Source organism: Sciurus carolinensis, chromosome 7 (genome assembly GCF_902686445.1).
Source record: "Sciurus carolinensis chromosome 7, mSciCar1.2, whole genome shotgun sequence".
Taxonomy (NCBI): Eukaryota; Metazoa; Chordata; class Mammalia; order Rodentia; family Sciuridae; genus Sciurus; species Sciurus carolinensis.
In genome coordinates this window covers 89884417-89895999 of record NC_062219.1, presented here as the reverse complement: position 1 = coordinate 89895999, position 11583 = coordinate 89884417, and the positions used below count along the sequence as shown (strand labels likewise).

At 36.4% G+C, this 11583-nt stretch overlaps 1 protein-coding gene across 1 annotated transcript in view; it reads left to right on the top strand.

Moving 5' to 3' along the window:
• The first annotated feature begins 3148 nt into the window (after positions 1 to 3148).
• Positions 3149 to 11583, top strand: part of Fam135a (family with sequence similarity 135 member A) — a 126848-nt gene continuing 118413 nt past the window's right edge. The window contains 2 exon segments of the mRNA XM_047557828.1: positions 3149 to 3440; positions 5012 to 5100. The gene's annotated coding sequence lies outside the window, so the exon portion shown is untranslated.

Here is an 11583-nt window from a genome sequence, read left to right as displayed (position 1 = left end):
TATTTTATTAATACTTGTTATAGTTTGGATCTGGTGAGTCTCCAGTCTCTTGTGTTAAAGGATTGGTTACCATCCTGTGGGGCTGGACGGAAGGTGGTAGAAACATTAGGAGGTAGGCCTAGCAGAAGGAAGCAAGGTCACTGGAGATGTTATTGGAACCTCCCATCCCCATCCCCAATGAGGTAAGCAGCTTTCCTCTACCATGAACTCTCTTGTCATGATGTTCCGCCTCACCATGGGCCCAAATTTATGAGCCAAGTGATCATGGACTGAAACCTCTGAAACCATAAGAGAAAATAAACCTTTCCTTCTATAAACTGATCTACCTCAGGTATTTTCTGAGGGAAATCCAACTAACATAATACTTTCAATAATTTATTAGGGAATACTCAAATTTTTCCCAACAAATTAATTCAGAATTCCATGTATTAAATGCTCAAAAGAATCACATTATTGGAAAAAAGTTATGAATAATTTTGAATATATATTATTTTTAACTTAAAATTTCAAAGTTGATAGTAATCATATTTAAAACAGGAATATTTGAAAAAATCATCAAAAAGCAGGATTATTTACTCAGCAAATTAATGTCTATCAACTGACAAATATGAGGCATCTTTCCATGAGGCTATTTTCAAATTTACAATATTCATTTCTTCTTCTATCTGAATATTCAGCTGGGTAAATATTATGCAACTGTGAAGGGGAGATATAACCTGATCTTCAGTTTAAGACAATAGGGCAGATGAAAAAACATTCTATGCTAAAGTTTAATATATAGGATAGAAAGGATTTAAATCTTACATTCTTTGAGCACTCAAAACCTGGATGGAAACTGACACATGTAACATAAGACTTAGCTTAAGGTACATTAAATGTGACAAAAAAATATTTATTAGCAGCATAAAGAAGGAGGCAAAACCTAGAGAGATACATTGGAAGTGAATTTAGAATCGTGAAATTTCTAAAGGAATTTAAATTCTATATATTTATTCTCATTGTATATCAGAGAAACAGACCTTCAGAAGTGAAGAGATTCCCAAAGTTACATAGTATGGTGCAGAAACTAGAACTAGAACCCAGATAATCTGACAATTAGATCAAGGCATGCTATATTCTCTAGCAATCTTCACTTCAGAGACAAAATTTTTCTAATATTCTTTAAAAGATAATTTTTTATTCTTCCATTGATGGAATTTCCAGGAAGCCTTGCCTAAATGTCTAGGATAATTTCAAGTGCTCTACTTCTAGATTCCCAAACAACTTCCTACATATTTCAGTGTTAACTCTTTAGCACAACTAAATGATGTCTTATATTCCTGTCACTCCCTGCTAAGTTGGAAACTTCCTGAGAGCTAAGACTGATTCAGTCTTCATTGTACTCTTCAGTAACTAGCACAGTGCTTGGCACACATTTTTTTTTAACAAATAAAAACATACTAGTTGAATTGATCTGACTCCTTCAAAGGCTATCTACTTCTTTAGATTCATATCCCTGAACAGTGACATGCATCAAAGTGCTTAGTTTGCATTCAGGGGAAAGATCAGTCTGCAACTGCATAGCTTTTACTGAAGCAATGCTTTGCCTTTTTTTTTTCTCCCCACCCCAACCACCCCACATCCCATTTCATTAACTCCCTGGAGTCATTTTTCTCCTGGAAGTCCTTCCTGATCCATAACCTCTCCTCAATCTAAATTGTACCAATGCTTCTCCTGTGAGCTTTAATAGCTCCCTGTACACAGTCTGTGTACTACATACATCAGATAAGACAATTATGCAAAAACTCCACTCCACCCAAGTTCTTTTATTCATGTTGGTTTCCTCCAAGATGACTACACTCCTTGGCAGCTAGTAGATGATTTAAACATGTGATTTGAATAAAAAGAACACAGAACAGGGAAATAATCTTGGGACAGGGTCTATTTTAGGGATGCATGCATGTTGATATGCAAAAAACTGGTTTAGTAGACTTTCTTAGAAGACAGTTGAAACCAAAATAGAAAAGGTTCTCTCAATTTTGAGGATACAGTTCAAATCACAAAACAAGCAATAAAAGCCCTTATACACAAAGTACAGTAAAATGATAAAGGACTATAAAAGAAGTGATAAACTAGGAACCTGAAAAGCAAGTCATTTATGCAAATGCTAATAGTATAGTTATCATAAAATAACGGGACACTTTCAATCATGTTAAAATTCATTCAAAAATGAAGAAAAATCAAAGGTAAATTTTAAAAACTTGCTAAGGTGCAAGAGAGTAACACTAGTTGCTTCCAAATAAAGGTACAAAGTTTTTTTTTCCCCTCCTAATTTTCATTGTAGTAAATTATACATAGTATTTGCCATTTTAACCACATTTAAGTGCACAGTTTAGCAGTATTGTCTATTCACATTGTTGTGCAACCATCACCACTATCCATTTTCCTAACTCATTTTTAACACGCAAGTCATAGCCACAATTCTCTTAACTCTGCTTTAATCACATACTGTTTTACGCACCAAACAAAAGCTTCTGCTGGTTATAGTTCAAAAACATAAGAATCAAATATATTAATGAACTATTTCTCAAGGGCTTCTGTTAATGGAATTTGAGAGACAAGGATTCACTTCTTCGGCCCCCTCCCACCCCTTTGGACGTCATCAACCAAGAAAGTACCACATCAGCACCCACATCTCGCCAAAAACACGAACAAGTCCCGAAAGGCAGCTGTCCCGAGCAGTGCGAATCCACCCGCAGCTTCCTCTGGTATTGCACAAACTGAATAGCGCCGGGACAGGCTGTCTTCCCAGCACTGGTAGGAGGAAGTGAAGACAGAAAAGGAGTAAGAATAATGTGAGAAAAACAGCTGAAGTCTTAGTACTCCTCTTTGTTGCCCTCCTTGGTTTCCTCTTCTCACCGGTCTTCAACCTGATTTTCTTATATCCAAGACGAGCCCATTTACTTGGGCTCGCGCTTTTTATTGACGCAAACTTCCCATTCTCGCGGGAACTTGGGAGTGGGAACTGGGAGGGCGAACAAATCTCTCGAAATCTCAGTTGGCGCCAGAGCTGAAGCGCGGCTGAGGATTCTGAGGGGCGGGGCATGGAGCTTGGAAGGGGCGGAGTCTAGCCTCAGAGAGGGGAGGGAAGAGGCGGGAGGAGGAGGTGAGAGAGGACGGGGGCGGGACCGCGCGGCCTGAGACCTGTTGATCGCAGGTATCGCCCGCCTGACCGAGCTCCCTCGGGACTGGGACGACTGCGCATGCTCGCTGGCGGCTCTGGGCCAGTAGTCGAGCGGCGGTGACGAACCGGCTCCTCGGTTGCGGTTGTTGCGGTTGCTGCGATGGCGATGTGAGTGGGCCCGGGGCGGAATGGTGCTGACCCGGGTAGGGACGTCTTCCAGCTGGACACCGAGCTCCTCCATCCGACAGAAGAGAGACGAGGCTGAGACGGTTGAGAGGTAAGCCCCTAACTGTCCGCTCCGACTCCTGTGGCTCCCGACACCCACGACCCCTCCCTCGATCCCTCTTTCCCAGGGGCCAGGCTGGAAGCGGCCTCCTACTCCTCGTCCCCTGCTCCGGCCTCTCCACCAGCTGCTCCTTGTCGGACACAGCCCCGGGCCGGGTGAAGGTCGGTGGGGACGGCGGTTCAGGACACTCTCCGGCAGGCGAGGGGCCGCGGCGCGCAGGGCACTCCCTGTCGCCTTGCCTCTGCTGTGCGTCCTCGGCCGGCTCTTCCTGAACCTCACGCCTCTTGTGCCCAGCCTTTGCCTGCCCTTCGCCCCCGGCTCCATGTTCGCGGCTCTCTCCCGCGTTTATCCCTCATTCATGGTTCTCCTCCTTCATCCCTTGACCATTTGCCTTTTCGCCCCGGTGGTCTGTGGTTTGGAGGCAATGTATCCTTTTTGCTCCCCTCAGTTTTTTCCCTTTTTCCTGTGCATCCTTGGTCTAGTTCTTTCCTACGCGGAGCTTCTGTCTCTCCCCCACCAGGTTTCTAGCTCTGTTACCTCCGTAATTTCTTCCTTGGCTTTCTTTTCCTCTCAGTTTCTTTCTTTCGGTACTTCATCTTATGGTTTGTTGTTGCTGTTGTTGTTTGAGTTTTTGGCATCACTTTGCTCTAGAGTTCATTCCATCTTCTCCGCCCCAGTCACCACCACCTTACCTTCGGAGGCCCTTACTTCCTCAGCTCTTTTGGTACCCTCCTTCACTGCTTTCTGTCCCTGTCCTTCTGTCCTATTCTATACTAACCCCATTTCTAGCCTCTAATCTTGATTTTATTTTTCCTCTAAAACTAATTTTTTTGTACAGGTTGACACTATTCAATTCGTTTGTTTTAATTTTTGTTAAATTCCTGAAGAGTTCTTACGTGCCCTTCATCTCTTCTGTATTTTTCTTAAGCTAAGTAGCTACTCAGTATTCTTAGTTCAGCTTGCAATTTAACGAAACTTCTTCATCTTTCTCCACCTGCTGGAAATATCATCAAAAGTGTACACTTACTGTTAGACTTATTGATTGAAGCTTTAATTTTTAAAAATTATTTTTACCTGTCATGCCTGCAGAAGCAGTTCCAGCACAGATGAAGAGCTCAAATTTGTTAAAGGTTGACTTATATACTCTTAAAATTTGGAAATTTTATTGTCCTCCAGTAAATACAGATGTTCAAGAACAAACCTTGAATGGAATTTAATAATTTATTTTACAAAATTTATTATTCTTTGTTTTATATGTTGGTATTGCAATAGGTTTCATCATTTTCCTGAGTGTCACTGTTCTTTTTAATAAATGTGTACAACTTCTGCTAACTTAAAAATAGAATTAGTATGCTTACTGAAGGAAAAATAGTCAAGAACCAGAAGTATTAAATTCTTGAATTGGTCAAAAGAACTGTCTAAACGGTTTTCAAAGTTTTCCCCCATTTCATTATGATCGAGATTTGATTTAAATAAAACTTTCTTTAAATAGTGGTATAGTATCTTATTTTGAAGGTATCTGCTGAAATGATTATTTTCAGTGAAGTTTGCCTTTATTTTAGGGGTGAAGATCAACTGGATTATGTATTTCATTCTGGAAACCCAAAGCAGTCCACAAACAGTAAATTCTTCCTTATGTTATCTATGTCAGGTAGGAATTAAGTTTTCTGTTTCTATTTTAAGAAGAGTAATACCAAGGCAAAAGAGTGTATTTCTTGTTCAGAGTGACTTGGAGGTAAAAGTAGGAGGTTCTGATGTCATAAACCGCACTTTTTTTTTTTTAGAAGAACCATCAGTTATTGGGTATGGTAAAAGGTGATGAACTCTGATATATCTGGTTTTTCAGATACAGATAAAGATAACAGCTCTTTCTGAAGGACACCTGCTCTCTTTAAATGCAGGTCTTTTTTATTTTTAAGTAAATTTTCATTTTAAAAAATTAATACCTACAGATTCTTAGATTGTCATGAGTTGATTCTGTGCTCTTAGTAATTAAAATAAAAATTCATGGTGTACAGCAGGCACAGGACTAAATGTCAGAAGACTTGAACTCTTGATGACTCATGACATTAGTTTGTAGAAGACATTTAACCTCTATACCTTGATGTCTCCACCTGTAAAAAGTGGTTATTAAAGTTGGCTATCCAGTAACCTTTCAGTAGCAAAGCACTAATCATTTAAACATGCTTTGGACCATTAAAAACAAAAATTGCTATGTAAATACTTAAATTTTTGTTCCTGACTTTATATGGTAGAAATATATTGACTGCTTAAATCTTATTAAGATCCAGTGGAAGATTTAGATTTTTTTTTTTAATTTCAGATTTCTGTAAAAAATCTAGTAGACTGCTAGTGAGTTATGGACTAGCTTAGTTTAGTCAATGTTTATATTCAGTGAGACAGACACTGCAGCATTCAATATGTAAAACATAATGCTCTTTGCTAGGAGTTGGTGCTAAAAAGAGCTATAAAAGTTATACATATATCTTTGACTATCTTTTTTAAGTTTCCGTTGTCTTGTATTTTCACTGTTTTTTTGTTTTTTGTTTTGTAAATGTAGACCCTTGAGAATAGGGGTGTGTGTGTGTGTGTGTGTGTGTGTGTGTGTGTGTTGGGGGTACTTAAGGGATAGAAAGGATAAAGATTTCCTTTGTTTTGATTCTGGGTATTGAGGAAAAACTACTTAAGAGTTTTGTGATATATACATGTGTTTATTCAAATAAATGAGTGGAGATGGGGCATATAGTTTTAAAGTGAGTAGCTTTTTGTTTTGTTGTTTTGAGTAGTCAGGAAAAAGGTTTAGAGATAAATAGGAATGAGAAGCAGAGTGATAATATGAGAAGAAAGCATTCTTAATGGAATCAGTGGTTTCTTGGGAAAAGTTACAAAGCACAAATTAATTTCAGCACTTTATTTTTAAGGATTGGCAGGTTTTAACAGGTATATTCTTGATTATCAAAGATACACTAAATTTAAAATAAAAATTAGCCTGTTTCCTTAACAAAAATATAAGTGTTAAGCATATTATCCCATTAAATGATACCTCCTACTTGAATAACCCCTTATATAGTTCTTACTATAATGAAACAAACTTTATCAACCAACTCTTAATTGAGAAATCATTCTGAGAAAATTATAGCATATTTCATTTTATGGGGTTACATCTGTAGATGTAGACCATTCAGAATAGAGTGTTTTAAAATTATGTTTGCCAATATACAAGTCCACCAAAGCATTCTGGGAACATTTCTGTTAAGTTTTATGAAATGCCCTTTAACTATAGTTTTTAATTTAATCTGAACTAGAATTCGTTTTTATATTGAATCCCATTGATGTTTCCTTATAGGATGGAAGTTCATCCTTCATGATTGTTTTTAAAGTGGTGGTAACTGACACCTGCTCTTTGATGTTTTCAATTTGCCAGTAAGTCATAGGCTTACTTGGAAATGTTACTGTCTATAAATGTCTAAGCAATAAAGTCAGGGCGTATTGGCAATCATAATTTAAGACCTTGGAAGCCTATATACCCTTTACCATTATTTTCATATTTTGGAATCGAGAACCCCAGATGTTTAGGACTACCCTTGTCCTTACTCAAGTCTACTTTAAAATATAAAATCCCTCCCCCCAGTGGTTTGGCTTAAAATGTATGTTCCGCTAGCCCCTTTATGTAAAAGTAATAATTATTGTCAACATGTAATAACAACTTAAAATGAAAATGTGATAGGCCCCATTTTGGTAGAAGAGTTCTGAAATAGTTCTAAGGCAGAGTGAGCCAGGGAAATGTTAGTGAAATCAGTAGAAAAATTCTTTGAGTAGATAGTTGAAAATATTCCTTGTTGGACTGGGATTATTGCTCAAGGTAGAGTACTTGCCTAGCACTTGTGAGGCACTGGGTTCAATCCTCAGCACCACATAAAATTAAATAAATAAAATAAAGATATTTTGTCCATCTACAACTAAAAATATTTTTAAAAGAAAATATTGTCTGTTTTTCCCCGACACCTAAAAAGATCTTAATTGAAGCCAACACAAAATATTCATTGTCTATTTTTCCTCTAGTTTTCCCCAGCACCTAAAAAGATCTTAATTAAAACCAACTTTTCTCCTTTTAAGGTCTTCTGACCTATAAATGAAAAGTATTTTCAAGTCTTGCAATTGAAATAATAGCCTGTTTACTTAAGTTGCATTATTTTGAATACACTTTTTTTTGCATGGAAGCCTAAAAACTGAGATAAAAATTACAATGTCAGTTATTTATTGAGTACCATGCACCAAGGGCAATGATGAATGCTTTGTATGTCTTACCTTTTTAAGCTTTACCTTTTGAGTTAAGAATCATAAATATTATTTCCACTTGAAAAATCTGAGGCTTAGATTGTCTGAAGTAGAATCCAGGTATATCTGATATCAATCTTACTGGTAGACTTAAGAAAATATAGGAAACATGTCAAGAAAACATTGTTTCTTAGAATATTTTTCATAAAGTGAATTTTAATTCTTTTTATTCTGATTCTGAGCTTTGTTCTCTGTTGAGATAACCAGTAAAAGGAAATATTTTGAGCATTGCTGGACAGATCCTAGCAACAGAAGATAGCTTGTGGTTCTTTCTAAGTTTCTCTTCCTGTTCAGGGAAATATCTTTTTTGATAATTTTGAGAGGTAGCTTTCATTAAGTGTCACATAATGAACAATAAAAGTTTTTCCTCTTTTTCTTTATTTCATTCTCATGTGATAAGTGAGCCATGGAAATACTCTCGGAGATCACTATGACTCCTTTTCACTTGTTTTTTGCTATAGGTTTTTTTATGGTATTGATACAGTTATCCAATATTGAGAATGCTTACTTCTCAATGTAGATGTCAGTTCTAAAATTAGTAACAATGTATTTGCCTTTCAGTAGACAGCTGTTTAAACAGAAATTTTAAAGAGGTTGGAAGAGACAATGCCTTTAAAACTATAATTTTGCATGTGTGACTGTAGGGTGTGAGAAATTTGAGGATTTTATAATTTAGAAATAATGTTTATTACATGGCAAATTGAATATAGCTATTATACTTTTTTGTCGTTAATGTTGCATTCTGATTTCAGCTTTTCTTTTGATGGCCCCTTTTTTAATGGCTTGATGTTCATTATATCTACTTCCTAGAACAGTACAGGTATGAATTTTAGAATTTTGCAGGTACAAATAAAGACTATTGAGTTTTTTGTCCTTTTTATTATTTTCTTACTGTGTGAGTTTGGATGAATTATGTAAACTTTATTCTCCTTGGTTTCCGCTCCTGTAACATGGAGTAATATTAGCTCTTTCAGATTTATAGGAGAATTAAATGAAATAACATAATTAAAGCTATTGGTACCAGAGTTGATGGTTTAACAAGTTTTAAGTGCCTGTGTTTGGTTTTTATTTCATATTACTGTTTGGTGTATATTTGGTATCTCCAACAGAGAAACTTATAGCTTTTTAAAATATAATTTGTCTATCAAGATGCTCTCCTTTGGAAGAGCTACCTTCTGCCCCTCTCCTCAGAATAGGAGAATTTCATATTTTCTTTTTAAATATTTCTGTAATTCATACAACATAGCCTATGGCTTGTGAAATGAACTCTATCTGAAGTTCATTTTGGTAAATAAGGAGTAGCAATAAATTTCTAGAAAAGTGATTTTACTTTCATTACTGTCTCCTTTATTATAATGATTCTGATAAGCTTAACTTTACTGTGGATCACTTTTTAAAGTGAAGGAAAGTGTGTTATACAGTCAATGATTGTGAAAAATTTAAAAACCATCTGATTGGGGTTGATCTTCAGAGTCAAGCAAATGACAGGTGGCGTGACCATTTACAGCAGCATATAATCTAAAGACTGAGCATATTTAGCTCCTGCAAGAGAGTTTACACAAGGATGGGTAGGGTGTCATGCCTCGGCCAACCAAAAAAGGACCTAAATATAAATCAAGAGATATGACTACAGTCAGATATTACACAGCTCAGATATTACAACTGAACTAATCAATGCAGACTTAGCCAACTTAGGTGGCCAGAAATTACACCAAATAGTTGGATTAAGGATGCAAGACTAATTCAGATGTCACTGATTGATCGATTGCAGCTTATTGCTGAAGGATCCCACAGGATCAAGATTAACTCAAAAAAGTCAACATAGATTGGAGTTCTCCTGTGCCCTAAGTAAGTAGGACTTAGGAATGGTAGTAGCTGAGTATACCTTCCACCAAGAAACATATCTTTCTACTCTCCTTGGCGTGCCACAGACATGACTGTTATAAAAATCAGTTGCTTTTTTCATGGGAACAGTATTATGAAGACTTCTGGGGTTGTTCCTGTTTTAGACTTCCTGCTTATTTCTTTAGAGAAGACCCAAGAAAATCAATACAAAATTTAAACTTGGTGCCGTTAAATGCATTGAATTAATCTCTTTATAGATCTAGAAAACCTCTCTCTTTCAGAACTATCATATTTCTATTTAGCATACTTGAATTTAACTATACATGTTAACTGTTTTTCTCTTCATTGATTCTGATCTCAAATGTCAGTCTCAGATCCCATTTATCTTTTTTTTTTTTTTTTTTTTTTGGGTACTGGGGATTGAACCCAGGGCCTTGTGCTTGCAAGGCAAGCACTCTACCGACTGAGCTATCTCCCCAGCCCCCCAATTTATCTTTATAAGTGTGAGGGTTTCATCTAGTTGAATTGATTCTGCTGTTCCTTCATTTGGTATCAGTTCCCATTTGTCCATCATAATGTGAGCTTCTCACTATATTGAATATATTAAATGTGAACATTTAAAGGTAGATAATGTGTGTGTGTTTGTGTGTGTGTTTTATTTTTTACAAAATTTCCCAACATTATCTAGTAGAAGGACAAAAAGAACATTTTTCTAAATGTGGTGGAAAAAATGAATAGGTCACATCTAAGGAGAAATAATATATCAATTGTAACAGGGAACCTTTCAAAGGGTTTTTAAGGGTAAGTTGGTCCATATGAGATTTTTTTTCTTACAAGGTAATGTCTTTTGGGGCATCTTAACTTGGACCATCAGCATTACAAACTCTGAACCTGTTTGTACCAGAGTTGCTAATTTGTGAGTAAAATTCAGAAACTGGAGCAGTTACCTCTGTAATTAATGAAAGGTGATCCCTTTAGTCCTTAGACTGACAGAGGGGTCTGGAATTTCCAATTCATTCAATTCCTTTACCTTCTGCATTAGGAGAGAGAATATCCTAAGGGCATCTATGGGCCCAAATGTGAAGAGTCAGAGCTATTCTTTGATTTCTTGTGAGAGGAACCAATCATCCCCTATGGTCTCCAGTCCGTCTTAAGGGACCATTGAGCTGTTCCTCTTTGTTGTTGTTGTTGTTGTTATTATTGTTGTTCCTCTTATTTTTAGGTATTTCCATATCCTCTTTTATTCTGAGGCACTCATGAATTCTGACTTGAGTTCAAGGTGGTGCAGGAACATCTCCCACATTTTTGCAGATATTCATGCCTTAGCTCCTCTTTGAGGTTAGTGGGTATCTCTCAACTGATCTGGTGGGAGTGGGTATCCTTGTAGTCTTAGAAGCTATGCATGGTTTTATGTACTTAATTCCTGGGACAGTTGTTATACACACTAGCAGTTAAAGGGATACTCTGCTATTTCTAGGCTATGCTATCCAATAGAAATAACTGAGATGTGTAATTTAAAATTTTCTAGTTGCCTCATCAAAAAATTAAACTTAACCTAATATATCCAAAATATTATTTCAAAATATGATAAGTGTAAAAACAGATTGAGATATTTGCATTCATTTCTTTTGTACAGTCTTTAAAATCCATTGTGTAGTTTGTACTCACAGCATTTCAATTGGTACGCTGTTTTTTTAACTACTTTACTTTTTTAATGATTAAAATTAATCCTGTAAAAACAATGTTTTATTTAATAGGAAAATATTTCATATTGCTTCAGTGTTAGATTTAAATTTAAAATTCAGTTCCTTCAACACATTTTAATTGTTCAGTAACCACATGTTGCTGGTGGTCTCCTTGTTGGAGTGAGCAGCTCTAAAGGACCAAGAATGATCTTCAGATTAATTGATTTTTTTTTTTCTTTGAGAAAAAGCTAACTTGTCCTGAGGTA